Source organism: Acomys minous (assembly GCF_964271855.1).
Source record: "Acomys minous genome assembly, chromosome: 3".
In the NCBI taxonomy this organism is placed as follows: domain Eukaryota; kingdom Metazoa; phylum Chordata; class Mammalia; order Rodentia; family Muridae; genus Acomys; species Acomys minous.
The window spans coordinates 33,016,325-33,032,286 of record NC_140485.1 but is presented as its reverse complement, the minus strand read 5'-3'; the positions used below and the strand labels follow the sequence as shown (position 1 = coordinate 33,032,286).

The 15,962-nt window shown below is 39.7% G+C and overlaps 1 protein-coding gene and 1 long non-coding RNA gene across 3 annotated transcripts in view; both read left to right on the top strand.

The window, feature by feature from the left end:
* Positions 1-15,962, top strand: part of CDIN1 (CDAN1 interacting nuclease 1) — a 199,962-nt gene that overhangs the window by 121,535 nt on the left and 62,465 nt on the right. The window lies entirely within an intron of this gene.
* On the top strand, positions 7,281-10,641 carry LOC311594676. The gene is made up of 2 exons (XR_014778190.1): positions 7,281-8,450; positions 9,581-10,641. It is a non-coding gene; the product is annotated as an uncharacterized lncRNA (long non-coding RNA).

Below are 15,962 nucleotides of genomic sequence, written 5' to 3'. Positions count from 1 at the left end.
TTATAATTTCACATTTATGAAAAAAATCAATTGATTATACCAAACCTATTTCTGAAATCTTATTTTAGCTCCATTGGCCAATTTGTCTTTTTACCAGCTGTACACTGTCTTGTTTACTGTGATGTCATAATTTCAGAAGCAAGAGTCTGAGTCCTCCAGCTTCATTGTTAGTTTGCAGAGTTTTTTTTTTTAGCATAGATTTTAAAATTCCCACATGAATGCTAGAATAATATAACAATTCCTCAGGAAAGATCCTGCTTTATTATTATTATGTTATTGAATTTGTAGATCAATCCAGGAAGAGTTGTGACCTTCACATTAACGTACTCTCTAACTTTATTTAAATCAGCAGTTCTCAACCTATGGGTCACGACCCTTTCGGGGGTCGCATATCAGATATTTACATTAAAATTCATAACAGTAGCAAAATTACAGTTATGAAGTAGCAGCAAAATAATTTTATAGTTGAGGGTCACCACAACATGAGGATCTGGGTCACAGCATTAGGAAGGCTGAGAACGGCTGGCTTAGATCTTTTGACATTTTCCGTAGAAATATCCCATGTGTCTCACATTATCTCGTCAGATTGAAATCAGTTAGATTTTGATACGATTGGAAATGATATTTTTTATATCGGTTTCCAAATGTTCATTGCTGCCCTCAAGGAATCTAATTGATTTGACATATGGGTTTTGAATTCTGAATGCTTCGTAACAGTCATATATTAATGCTTTGCTACTTTTCCTCCACAGACCATCATTTGTGAATGTGGACACTGTGACTTCTTTTTATCTGTATGCCTTTATTTCGTCTTTATTACTCTACTACCCTAGCTAGAGTCCCTGCACAAAAAATGGTTGTGGTAACACACACATCTCTAGTTTGCTCTTAATTTCAGAGGGCAGCTACTCTACCATTAAGATATCAAATCTAGGCTTTTGCAAATATTTTTTGTCTCATACTCTTCTCATAAAACAGAGAGCTGTATGCATTCTGCTTCACAGAAGAATATGATTTCCCAAATCAACAAGTAATTAGGGTGAATCGGATGCTTGCAGTCACCACACTCAAGATAAAGCAAACCCCAGTGAGTTCCTTATCTCCTGGAGTTACAAGCCATGGGCCTGCTGCCCTTTCCCTCCTCCCCCCCCCTTACATTCCTTTGGTCTACTCTAAGATTTGTGTGAATTCCATTCCAGCTCACTCCCTCTCCCGCCACAGTCACTGGTACTCAGATGTCTCTTGATTTCGTTCTCCCTTATTTTCTTACACAGGTTCTGCAGCTGGGTTTGATAACCCCAGCTTGCTTACATTCCTTTTCCCGTTGCCTTCTTACGTTGTTGCTGGCAGCTGTGGTGATCGTGAATTGCACCCACCCTTAAATTTAGTCTTTCACCACACACAGTAACTCATTTAAGCGATCACAAATTTAACAATTCAATCAAGGACTAAGAAAAGGCTCAGAGCTTAAGAATGCTTGCTGTTCTTGCAGAGGATCTGAGTTTGGACCCAGCACCCATGTCAGGTGCCGCACGACCACCTGTAATGCTAGATACATGAGTCCAGGGCCACTTCTGGCCCTTGAGGTCACCTATACACTTATGCATGTTCCTCTCTCTCTCTCTCTCTCTCTCTCTCTCTCTCTCTCTCTCTCTCTCTCTCTCTCTCTCTCGTTCTCTCTCTCTCGCTCTCTCTCATACACATAAATAAAAATTAAATAAATATTTTTAAATGTTTCAATTTAAAGCAAAGCCCCTTTCTTTAGTAAAGTGGATCGTTTAAGGATTCATAAAGTCCATAAGCTGATGTAACTAAGATTCTTTCCTAGTCTTCCTTGGTGGCTTCAGCTGTGATCATTTAAGGGCATTCTGAGTTGATTATGGTTAGGAAAGTGAAGCCATGTTCTGTGGGTAACAGGCCGCTAGATAGAACCGTGTTGAACTCTACACTAGCCTATAATATTTGGTCAGTCCTTCCATTGCCTTGATTGTTTCTATGTAAATGGAGTGTGTCACCACTACAAAGTCCTCTTGCAACAAATTCTAGCAAACGGGTTCATTTGTGGTAGCAATAAACTCGGTAGATGTCTAATTAAGTTCCTACATAGAAACGATGTAGTGTGCATTTCGGGGCATTCAAAAGTGATAATCAAAGCCCAGTCTTGTCTTCAAGATGTTTAATTCAATCTGGTCACAAAACAAAATATGTACATACATCATGGATGTAGGTAAGAGTGAGCCCTGGCTGTATTGAAGTGCTAGTTTGTACACTTACAGGAACGGCTCACTTTAAGCCTTATAGTTACCCTGGGAAGGAGATGCCCATGTTGTATCTACATGTCATGTAAGGACATCAATATTGGTGATAATGGTGGCACACGTCTTTAATCTCAGCACTCAGGAAGCAGAGGCAGGCAGATCTCTGTGAGTTTGTTACCAGCATGGTCTACAGAGTGAGTTACAAGGCAGCCAAGGCTACACAGAGAAACCCTGGCTTGAAAAACCTAAATAAACAAATAAAGGAAAATGTCAATACATAAGTGGGTAAGTCTCCAGTTCAAAGGCACAGAGAAACCTCAGGGAGGCATTGTACTGGAAGGGTGGTGTGACTAGGTCCTCACTTTAGATGGATTTTCTTGTAGCAGTGCTGAGAGTGGACAGAGAGCTGGGGATAGGGACATACTGTTATTCATACTGAAATAACCTGATAGCTCCCAAATTATTGTGGCAATAATGGAAATAGAAAAGGACTGTGTAAGTACCAAGACACGATAGTAATAGAATTTATAGAAATTGGCAAGTATCATCAGCATCACACACAATGTCAGTAAAAATGTTATATCAAGGGGAATATGACAAAGATAATTTGGAGGGCTTAATGTAGCTGGTAGGGGAATAATAGTGTTATTAAAGAATTAATAAGTGGAAAATAATGTACATTAACAGTCACTTAAATTGAGCTGTTTAGAGATGTCCCGAGGCAACGGCTCTGTGGGATAGGGGTCCCAAGTGGTAGAAAGAGACAAGTTGACTTAAGGATAATCTGCAATGGAAACAGTTGTGATTTTTCACAGAGTTAAAAAAAAAAGTTTTTATTTTAATGGGTATGGAGAGAAAGGTGATAAGTGCAACATGACATCAATAATAAAGTTTAAGGACCTGATTAGCAGTATGGACGACTTTGAAGCAGCTAAAGTCATTTCTAAGCTTGCTTACTTCCAACCTCCATCTCTCTAGGATTTGAACGTTCATAAAATCATTTCAGCCTAGTTGCTTGAATCTCACTTTGGGGTAGTTAACCTCTCCTAGCTTCCCACTGTGAGTTATGTGCATTTGAAAGTTATACCAAAATGAAGGAACCTGCAGCTTTTAGCAATCAGCATTTGAAAGCAGCCTTGGGAGTTGCATTTGTCAAGCAGCTAGGAAAACCATTCGTGCATACCCCGCATCCAAAGCTCCATTGCAGACCAAACATAAAGGACTGAAAGGTCATTCTTCTTCCTGCGGTGTGATGGTTTGTTGATGTATTTTGACACTGCTGAAGGGGTCTGACCTTCCTACAACACCCAGGGACTCAGGTTGGATTGGGATACCTGACGCTCATGGCTTTCCCACTTTCCTTTCCCTTCCATCAGAGCTAACACACTCCTCAAATGCAAAATGTTCCCCTTCATGCCGAGCCACGAATTAAACCATGTAAATGATTGCTTTGGAAATTTCTCTTGCTCTTTTATTTTTCCAGTTACCATAAAGCTAAAAACTTATCCTTGAACTATTAACGGGTTTTTTTTTTTTTTTTCATTTAAAAAGTTAAATTAGTTTTTCAAAATGACAAAGTGAATGGAGTATTAAATAGCTAAAAACTAAACAAACGAGGCCTGTGTGCTATAATGCTTGATAGTTTCTTTATTCTGCTGTAGAAACCACAGTTTGGGGGCTACCTCTGAAGTGTGGGACTCGTGGACACAGGCAAATCCTAGGGAGCTTGCGAAGCAATTGCCTTGCAGGTCTGTCACGTGTTAAAAAGGTGAGGCGACGGGTGGAGGCCCAAGTTCTGCCACAAGAGTGAAAGAGAGCTGTGACGTGATGAATGCCCCCATGACTTCTCTAACACCATAGTGTTGTGAAGACAGGAAGAAAAACGTCTGCAATCAATGAACTTGTAAAACATAAAATTCATAAATCCTTTTATTAAAGTCCTCCTCTGCTGTCCTCAGAGATGTTCCTGCTGTCTCCACAGCTGGTCAGTATGAAACAAGTGCAGCAGCGAGTGCATGCCTCCTCCAGGCCTTTAGACGGCACCGTGCAGGCTCATTCTTGTAGGACACTTTATGTATTTGTCATAGTATTGGGGGTGGGGTGGGGGATAGTATCCATTGTATCAGAAAGATTTTCTCCAAATGCGGTTAACTAGCTGCTTTATAAATAAAGCTAGAACGCTCTCATCCGTGCTAAGTGGCTGGATAACTAAACTTAGAACTGGAACTTTGAGGCACCAAACTGCTTTCATTATCCCCTCGCCTTGCATAGTAGCGCCGGGGCAGCCATCTATTTTGATTGATCCGTTCTTCATTCTGCTTTCTCCGCCACTCAGAGCATTTTCATGTCACTGGAACCACTGCTCACCACTGACAAGGCATGTTCTCCTTCTCTCCTCCTGTTAGAAGGCCTTCAGCTGGCTGCCCTGGTACCTGCTGCTCAGAGCAAGCGAACCTCTGGGCATGCGTGGGAGAACTGACAGCCCATCTTGCTCTTCCTGTGCAGGCCTGTGGACCCGGCCGGCAGCCTGTGGCTTTCAGGATATGATGGAGCTTTTTAACTGACATTTACATCTGACATTGTAGATACACTTCTCATAGCAGAGAGTAGAAGGAAGTGAACATCTCCCTTCCTCTACTATTAGAGGGTTAAGTGCGCTTAACAGTGCCAAGTTTTCTTGCTGGGACTCAGGAGGCCAGTCTTTTCATTTTTCTAAGAGTCCTCCATGTAACACCATTCCCACTAATCACTTGAATATTCACAAAATCCAAGTGAACTATAGTGTGCTCCAACTTAAGATGAGCGTTTCCTAGTAGAAGGAATGATCTTTTAAGTACCTATATTGGTAATTAAATGTCTATACACTTTTTCTTTCGGAATCAGTCATAAGTACAGAGGCAGAAATCAACCCAACTGTTCACAGTGTCATGGTCTTCTACCTCTTTCCTCCGCAGAAGGTGACACCACAGAGTCTGTAATACTGCCAGGTGGCTGCCCCGCTTTCATAAATTTTTAGTAAGTTTTTTTTTTCTTTGTTGTGAGGGGGAAAATGTTTTATCAATTATTTTCAAAAGTAATAATTCATTATAGTTGATCATAAATGTCAAGGAAGCAAAGACCCAGCAGAAGCATTTTGTCACTAGTCATGCTGTTTCTCTTCTAATTAGTTAATTTACATTTTACAAATTAAGGGTAAAATTCAGACAGAAGATAACATCGTAGCTTTAACTGACCTATATTTGTATCTGCCAAATTTAACTTAATTAGAAATGTGGGTGCTGTTTGTTTTGTGTGTCAGAAAAGCTCATCTTTTACTTAAAAAAAAAAAAAGGAAAGAAAGAAAGAAAAAGAAGTAGACATACTTTTTCCCCTCAGCATTTATCATCTAAATAATAGTCTTGCCAAGATGGCAGCCTCATAATAAACTCTTTTCAGTGGAGTGATGGGTAATGAAGCTTGCTGGTGAAGGCAGCGAAAAATGTTGTCTGGCCAAATGCATGGATATGATGGCTAGAGAACCAGCGGACTTTCTCCATCATCAATCTTTTTAGTAGCCTCCTGCACATCTGAATATTTTGATAGATGATCTAATAATTGAGTTATCTATCTTTCTAACTATCAGAGTTGCATAAAAATTATTCTCTCATGTTACTGAATATTAAATATATTAGGCATCCAGTAAATTTTTCATACAGGGGCCAAAAGGTGAAAGGTTTTTGTTATTCTGTAAATAGTTTTTAATATATTGAGTGCTAACCCCGCTGGTGTACTCGGTTGTTAACGTCTCTCTATGAGAAGCGTGTGTGCGATTCAAGAAGAGGCTATGCCTGTTGTAAGTAGGGCGAGCGCTGGTTACTACAGCCAGTGAAAGGTAGAGCATGACGGTTGCACTTGAACATGAGCATGCTACCTGTGTCCTACGCCAGCGACACAGTGGCTTAGACACATATTTTCTATACAGGAAGTAATAGATGTCCTTGGTGCTGAAGAGTGGCATTGATTTTGATGTAACAATCATGTCTATAGGACAGTCATCCTAACAAAGGGGAAACAGAGCCACCCAAACATTTTGTAGTCCACGAATAGTTGTTTGTTCCTTGTATGTCTTTTTGGGGGATGTGGGTGTGGGAGCGTTGTTTTGTGTTTGTCAAACTTCTGGTCAAAGTGTATCACCATGTGCACTTCTCTGGGCTTACAAAAACCGCGAGGAAAGTTGGCCTGAAATCTGATGTCCTCCCTCAGCCCTCTCCTGCCATCCTCATTTCTCCAAGGTAACCTTACAGCGATGGCTTCCCGGTACAAGTGTGGAAGCAGTCCTGCTCTGGGAGAGCAGGCATTCGTTTTTCAGGACTGCAGGGCTACCAATCCTGAGTGTCCTGAAAGGCCCTCAAATGAGCAGGGCCTTGTAAATTGGATTTCTATTAAGCGGCCCTGATGATGGCTCTTCATCAGTGGAATAGGAGAAGGTGCTATCAACAGCCCAGCTCTAAATACCTCTTCTTAATGCTGTTCCCCACCACCCGAAAGGATGCCGAATGCTAAAAAATGTCTCCGGAATTCATTGTGTTTTAAGTTTTAAATATGGACAATTAATCTTAAATCCTTTTCCACTTGGGAAGCACTGGAAACAAAAGTCAGCAACACCATGGTCAAGAACAAAAGCAGTGACCATCTCCAGCCTTCGTGTCTGTGGCTCCTGGCTGACTGTGGCTCACAGTTGTGCTGTTTATAAACATGTCAGATGGAAACAGGCCTTTTTTTTTTTTTTAATTTTTATTCCTGTTCATTTTCTGGATTGAAAATAATTGTGGAGAATAGAACTGATTCTGGAAGTCTCTGGGGTCACGTCTAAGGAGCTTTGACTCCAGCACTTTGATCTTTTCTTGGTTCAGGGAGTTTTTGCTTCTGTAATGTGTGCCTGGGGCTGGGGTTGGTATTCTAAGAGCTCTCTCTGTCTGTGAAAGGCCTAGATGTGTGCTTGAAATTACACCTTAAAACAAGTTGAAATGTCCACACCGGGCAGCATTGGGGGAGTGAATAGTCTTTTCTTGTTCAAAGTAGCAAACATCTGTGTTCTTTCTAGCCTGTCTTTTGATTAGCCTGGCCTCATCCATCACTGGTCTTTGATGGGAACACCAAGAAGTCCTGTCCCTTTGTTTTAAATGATAAATATGCCTTTGTCACGAATCCTCATAGGCAGCCCAGGATTTACATTTGAATTGTCAAAGTGTAACTGCCCAGCGCCTGTGATGAGTGATATTATTAGTGAAATAAAGAGATTTTTAATTTGTCATGGATAGGCCTTAGATGTGACATTAGGAGGCTATATGGGGCCTGATGCTGGAAAAAGTTGTCCTTCCCCCACTATTTTTCTAAGATTTGTCATTTATCAGCAAGAAGCAGCATGCCACAGAGGGGTGTCAGTGAGCACGCTCACCTGGCTGTCATTCGTTCATGTCTTTGGATGTTACTACTTAGGCCTGAGGGCTGGTACTTCCTATCAAACCTCATGCTCTTTGAAATGCCAAGCTAGCGGTCAAACAGCAGCACCAAGGCTTATCCTGGCTGGCGAGCATCACCAACTTCAGTCTTTCTTTGAAGCCCAGCTTTATTTCTGTCTTTATCCATTGGATATTTTTTAAGGTAGGGTTCTTTGATACTTTCACAGTCCTCAAGTACATCTGCCCAGGTGTGTTTAGGTACATACCGTTTACATGTGGGCATTGGCCTACACATTCTACTTCAGTACAGTACTGTGGCAGGCATCCAAACCCTGGCTGTCAAGTTCACTTGGCCTCTTGACTTTTCTACCAGGAAATGAGGGCAACTAAAATTTAAATTACTGTGAAATCATGATCTTTTCTTGTCTGCATTGTTGCAGCTTCTATAGAATTATTTTATTTCTTTCTATAGAATTAGTAAAAGTATGTCACTTCTTACATGCTGTATCTTTATAATTTCAGTAACTAATGAAAAAATAAAAATAAAAAAACAAACAAACAAACAAAAAAACAGGTGGAAGCCAAGGCTGGTAGTACATGTTTTTAATCCCAACTCTCCAGAGACAGAGGCAGATGGATCTCTGAGTTTGAGGCCAGCTTGGTCTACAGAGTGAGTCACAGGACATCCTGGCCTGTGCGCAGAAACCATGTCTTGAAAACAGAAACAGTCAACAAAGCAAGTCAAAATCAGGTAAATATTTTATTTTCCTCTTATCAGCTGAATTGTTTGAGTTGTCTAAAACAACCTCCTGGACACATACAGTAAAGTTCAACTGTACAGTTCAGGGTCAGTAAACCTTTCTTCATGCTGGGCCCTGAAATGCTGTCGCCAGTATCAAACTCTGTTTTTTATTGGGGGGTCATAGTCCTCATAACAACTGTATTTGTCTGACTTCTCTTTGCTTTGCCTATATCAAAACATCTTTAGAAATAATTTCTGAAATTACTTTTTGACTGGCCACCAAAAAGAAATCATATTTTAAAGACAAAAACATATACCTCAATTTAACCTTTGTCATCCAGGCTTTTACTTTCTAATTCTTCTTTTAATTTCTTGGCATTTTCTAGATCACTTGTTCCATGGAAAATAAAGCCCTGCTCATATTTGCTTCCCAGCAGCAAATGATCACTTAGCAACTCCATAGCCCAGCTCCTCATATCCCTTGAGATTTTTGCACTGTAATGGAAGTGTCTGAGTTCTTGAGACCCTAAGGCTTTCACCCAACTTGAAGACAATGATCCCAGTGAGCTTCTGTCCAGAGTTAATCAGCTGCAGAATTTGTAAACTGCACGTGTGTCAAACTTGAAAATGTTAGTGTGCTAATAGAGGCTCGAAAAGGTTAGATCTGATAAAAAGCCGTCAGCAGCTACAGGAAGTGATTTATGGGAATGTAATGACACAAAATGCCTCATTTATCACTCATATACAGAGAGGTGAAGGTTCTGGTGTCATAGTTTTAAAAACTTGACCATGCTGAATTGTCAAAATAGCTGTTTAATTGCCCTTCATCTCTTAGTTTTGAATTTATTTCATTTGAGTTTGGTGGGTTTAGCTATGATTACTTTTCTGCTGTTCACTTCATATGGTTCCATTTAAAGTCATTCATATTGGGGACTTTCAATAATTATACATCAGTGATCTTTTTGAAGTTCTGTTAGCTAAAGCTGTCCTGAAGAAGGACTAAGCCAGCTTTCTCCATGTTCATTTATGTTCTTATTAAACATCAATATCATGAAGACATGTTAATGTTCCATTTTCTGTTTTCTAATACTTGTTCTTCTCATTAGCCTTCCTAATCTAAATTTTCTGTCATCTTTAAGCGTTGAACATGTGACTTCAAAGGACAGTCCTATGACTTGGTTCTGGTGACTCAACTCAGTATATGAGCTGCACATCAATTACATCCAATGGAAACCTGCCTGCCTTATTCAAGTGACCCAGAGAGAGAGGGAGATGGTCTAAGAAACATAGCAGATCTTTTTCCCCCAGAATGACTAAGAGTCAATTTTCAACTGTATTCTAGAAAACGTAATTGAAAACTTGGAATTGCATCATTTGGTTTATGAAGAAATATCTTAGCAGTATTAAGTAAGACTTTTATCTCTACTGTATTAAAGCACCATGAGGCAAACTCTAGGAAGGATCTCTGTAGCTTAGGCTCTTTAATGTATGGGATCCAATTGTGTCAAGGCTTCTTGGAAATTATCCAGTTATTAAATAGGCAGAAAGTCTCAAGAGTTTGCCTGTCTATTACCAAAAAAAACAAAAAACAACAACAACCAAAAAAAAAAAAAAAAAAAGAGGCAAAAGTTTGGCCGTTTTCACAGTTTTTCAGCCCTAGGTTTAGTTTCAGAAGAAGTCAAAGCAGTTTCTTCAACAAGGAGAAGGCTGGGAGATGAACCAGGGTGGAGAGAGAAGGTACCAGGAGGAGCCCAGAGACGTCATCACCAAAGGCAGGGGACTTGATCCCATCGAAAGGAGAGCAGAACACACTGTGGAGACAGTGACTGAACTTTGAGTATAGCTGCCGCGAATTCTAGAAATTACAGTTGATTTTCTTAAACATGACAGTGCCGTTGCAGAATTATGTGAGAAATTATGTATGTAATTATGTCATATAAGAAAGTATCCCCAGCCAGACATTAAAAAATATGTAGAGGAGGAGTGGCATGCTGCCTGACACTTCCTTTAAATATTTCAGCAAAATACGTTAAACTGAGAGAAAGATTTAAAGGGGGTTATGAAACTACAAGACGGGTATTTGAGGAAAAGTAGTCTCTGCTTTTTATATGTTTTAATTTTTTCTTTTAAAAAACTGAGTAAATTATTAATTTTGCTCAAATGTTCTTAATGTAAACATAATAAAATTTTATATCATCTATTTTTATAATTCTACTACTTGTTTAAAAAAATTTTATTTCAAAAACTCTCCACAGGAAGGGGGAAAAAAAACTCTCCACAGTTTGTCTAAGGATCAAAATCCATTGCAGTGTATTAACCCAGCTGTATACTCAGTATTTTTTATTATAAAAAGTCTAAGAAATCTACTAAGTTCAATTTATTAAAAGTATGACAGAAAAATCTATAAACAGTTCTTTGAGTTCTAGGAAATATCTAACTTCTATATAGGAAGATAAATTTGTATTACTTTAAAATGAGTGTAAATGCATGATTTCAGACTCGTCTTTTTAACAAGTGGATCTTAGAGCATTTATAAGTATTAAAATTTTAAGGTTTGATTTTTTTTTAAATCACTCTTTACAATGACATTTTAATAACAGATATAGTGTCTAATTTAAGGAATATTAGAATTAAATATAATACTTTCTAGATCCACCTTGCTCAGAAATCATAAGTGTGCATTTAAATGAAAATTGTGACTCCCATATGATTTTCAGGTGCTTGGCTGTCAGAGCAGCTCTATGATGATTTGATCTTTAAATAATAACAACAACAAAACTGAAAAAACTCAGATTCAGAATAACTCTGTTATTCAACAAACTTGTATCAAAGCGTAGTTAAGCAGACGTATTGTCCTGTCTGTGTCTACCCATCGCGTTCGGTGTACTACCTCAACCTAACCCGCTCCACATTAGTCATAGTACTTGAAGGAGTTTCTCTGTGACTTTCCAAATCCATGACAAGGGAAACTTCTGGTTCCTCATCTGCATAATCATCACAGTCAGTCTCGGAACTTCAGCAGTGCACGCCAGAAACGACTATGCAGAAACATGTGAGAGTGCCGGGAACAGCCGTCTTTTCACATACGATCTTTTTTGTTCACTAACAGATAAAGAAAGTGCTCGGGTGTGGTTTTGCCAGCAGTAAGCAGATGCATGGCATTTGAAGGGCGCCTTAAAGGCCTTCCAGGGAAAATAGCTTTAATTAGAAGGTAAAATGAGTTTGAAATTTTCAAGAAATCTTTGAAATGTTAAAGAATTTCATGTTGCTGTCCCATGAGGGGAGTGTATGAAAATCACACAGGTGCTTTGCTCCCTCTTTAGCTACAAACACGTTTTGTATTTTTTTTTAAAAACTCATTTCTTTTCAGTCCAATAGCCTAATTAGTGCACACCTTTCCGTCCAAACCAACTGCAGAAGGTAAAGTTGGCTGTGTGGGAAGTAGCTGCTTATAAATTGTCATATGTCTGTGTAGCTTACATCTTCCTGCAGCCTGCCCTGCCCGTGTCAGTGCTTGGAGAGGCAGCCTGCCCCTTTCATGCGTGCATGTGTCAGTATTAAGCACCAAATATATTCATGTTTAAGCTATTGTCATTTTTAGGAAATTTTGTTCAAAGACAAATCAGTCTCAGAGAGTTGTGTTTTTAAGTACTTAACCCCTTCGTTGAGAAACTGTTTATGGCCTATTGTTATTACCAGCCCACGATCAGTTCATTTACACCTAAGTAAATGAATAAGTATTAATTCGACATTGTAGCTAACAGCCTTACTACAATCCCTAGTGCCAGGACTTTCATTTAAAGTGGCACCATGGAACAGCTACACACGTCAAAAAGGGCTTATTTCGAGTTTAGTTCATGTAGTGATGTAGGTTCTAAAAGGATCTGGTCTCCGTTGCCCTGTGTTTGACTTTCTCCTTTTAAATTACTGTTCTGCAAAAGATACTGTGAGCTGCTTTGTTTGGAAAGACTCTTGCAGAAGATTGGGGACCACTGGAAGATTTGTTATGTTTGGGTTGTAGAAAAAGCATGCCCGTGTGTGATAATGAGTGTGTGATTTGCATGTGTGCTGTATAATTCACAGTACACATATACATTTATCATGTGATTCTTTCCAATATGATGAATTATGTCAGTTTATTGCATATGTCTCCATGCACCCCATCTCTTAATTAAGGCATTAATCACTAAAATTACCAACGATATGTAGTTTTACTATACTTTTAAAATTTAGCGTTCATCTTTGCATAGTAATACACATATTATTTCTAATTGGTAGACTATGCTGAGACATTTTAAGTAAGGATTTCCATATTATGATTCTTTCATATCAATTATTTTAAATATGCTTATCTTAATATATACTTAGAACATATTTTTAACCATTTTAAATCATTTTTATTCAAGATTAATTGTCCTAAATCACTATAATTACCAGAGACATACATATGTGCATATATATGCATATTAAATGATCAACTTTCAAATTTAAAGACTATATGTATTGTCTTGTTGTACTTTAAAAATTTAGGGTTGATTTTTTTTGCCATAGTCAGGCACTGTTTTTAGTTGGTAGATGATAATAAGATATAATAGGTGAAGATTCTGCATTCTAGCAGCATTAACTCTAGATGGGCTGCCTACTGCCATAGACTTTCCTAACCGTGCCGTGTAGCAGTCGTCTCCTTCATTTGGGACTGGTTGTTTTTAAGGTTTTTTTTTTTTTAACCGATTAACAGTAGTTCGTTTATAAGTAATGTACATTTAATGATCATACAATTCTACCCTCTAGAAAGCTACACATTGGAAACAAATTAAGCACCATGATGCTTTGCAAGCTGTTTGGATCAAGGGCTTGGGCCTACTTAAGCGTTTGGCATTAAGGGAGCATGCGTAGTCGGCTACACATCTGTCAGTCTACCTTTGCTGAAGTGTATGTTCTGCATTTAAAAGTATGTGGCCAGTGCCGAGCGTAGTGGTACTTGCCTGTAATCTCAGCACTTGGGATGGGAAGACAAGAGGACTAGGAATGTAATATCATCCTCACCTACAAAGCAAGATCAAGATCAGCCCAGATTACATAAGACCCTCTCTAAGCCTCTTTCTCAACAACAACAACAACAACAACAACAACAACAACAACAACAACAAGTGTACACACAATCCAGCTGCTTTTCATTATCTCCTCTGCTACCACCCCACCCAGGGTACCACAAGCTCTGTGGATTCACTGAAGTAGCGCTCAGTTGGTGTCCTTTCTTCGACTTCTTGTTCCTCCAGCCTGTCTTTCAACATAGCAGTCAGATAATAAATAGAAGTCAGATCGCATCCATCCTCTGCTTAATTTTAGGCAGTGGTTTCCTAGTGACCCGAAGTAGGAGCCAGCATCAGGCTTTACATCCTGCGACCTTCCCCGTTATTGCTCTGACCACGTCTCCTCCCATGATTCCCCCTCACTCACTCTGTACCAACTATTCTGGCCTCCTTGTTGTTCTTGAAACTGGACACATTCATTGTTACCTCAAGCCCTTGGCCAAACCGTTTTCCCTAAGCGTGTCTCCATGGATCACTGTGAAAAGGCAGGTACAGTGTTAGCATCTTAGACCCGCTTGGCCCTCCCTACCCAGCCTCCATCGCTTGTCCCTGTTTGGTATTTCCCCGTAAACCTTTTCGTCCCCTAACCTGTTAAATTTCATTTGTTCAACTAGAATTTAAAAAAAGGAAAACTCCACGGCAGTGGAGACTTCCAACTAATTTGTTTCCTGCTATATTCCCAAGACTAGAACAGCGCCCCCCATGGATGGCTGTGGAAAGGTTTACTTTTTGCAAGCCCAGTGTAGGTTTCAGTGTAGAAGTGTACCAATGGCAATGGCCCAACTCCGTCATTTTCCAACATTTGACGCTCCCACAACGTCTCCTACTTGGAAGCATGAGAAGAGTCATCAGTCTTTGAGTGTTGTAATTTAGAGAATTTAAGGCAGGTTGGCCCTTCAATCTTCTGCTTTAGGAGATAGACAAGCTGTGTCTTAGAGAAATAGACCAATTTGAATAAAAGTAACTGTTGTTACTGTTCCACATGCTGTTAGTACGGTTATGATTGCATTGTGACTGGTTGGTCAGATGGCATATGAGAAGCACACAGGTAAACATTTTTTTTTTTAAACTGGGAAGTTTCATGCCTTCAAAATTCCCGGCACATATGTTCCAAATGTTAGAAGTTAAAGCAGAGGAGAAGACAGTGTCTTGGTTCCAACTAAGGATATGTAGTATTGGCTATCTCTGAACATATCATGTCCAATAAAATGGAAAATCTCATTTTCCAGTCCTATGCCGAATGGTCTTATTCTTTTCTAACTCTATTTAAATCCTATCTAAAGTGTTAGAATTACTACAAAGATCTGTATTTTTTTAAAAAATAGAAATTTTATTTTCTATGAAAAATAAGCTTGCTTTGGTCAGAGCATCAATGACTCCGGTGTTCTCAAAATGCTTCCCAGACAGGCTGGTCGTCAAGTAATCCAAGGAAACATTACCTACTGCACTGGGGTACTGAAGTCCTGAGAAGTCCGTGTGAATGAGCCATGCTCATCTTTATTTAGCCTTACAGTCCTTAAATCTCTCTTTCTTAATACCAGTTGGGAACACTTGTGTGCAATATTGACAGAAAAGGAAAAAAATCAGTAGTGGGCTGTGATTGAGAAAAGGGTGGGCTGGGGTGCCATTGCTAAGCTGTCAGCAAGGATATGGCACACCTGTTTGGCCTTGACAGGGTTTTTCTGTGTAGCCCTTGGCTGTCCTGGACTCGCTTTGTAGACCAGGCTGGCCTCGAACTCGCAGAGATCTGCCTGCCTCTGCTTCCCGAGTGCTGGGATTACAGGTGTGCGCCACCACGCCCAGCTTAACTCACCATGGTTCTCATCATTGAAGAACTTGGGTGGGTGTGGATGAGCTCAGTGGCATAGCACTCATCTCACAGGCACGTGGACCTAGGGTGTGATCTCAAACAGTAAATCAGGTGGACAGGGAGCCTAATGGTGTTCCTTTTGACCACAGAATTCAAAGTGGGTTAGGATACATGCAGGAGCTAGGTAGATGAAATAAAGGGATGCACTGCAGTGACCTGGAAAACAAGGAGTACTTCTACAGGAGCAGCCTCTACTCAGGTCAAAGATCTTGACCCGGAAGTTAAACAGGCCCACCAGACTGACCAACCCCTCGATTTCTTCAGCATTTGAAATTACGATTTTTATGTTTATTTTCTACATTTCAAATTAATTCCTCTTGTGCTAAAAATATAGACTTAATATATTATATATACACCAGGAACTCTCATTCCCTTTGGGGAATCCACTTTAAAAGGAATTGGTGTTGTAGCATAAAGCCTGTGGGCAGTCTTGGAATGCCCACTTACCACTGTACACAGGGACCATTGTAGAAGCAGAGCTTTGCTTCTGGTTTGGTCATAGGAGAGTTCCACGTCAATGTAAATCTTCAATTATGACTATCTTTACAAATTAGTGTC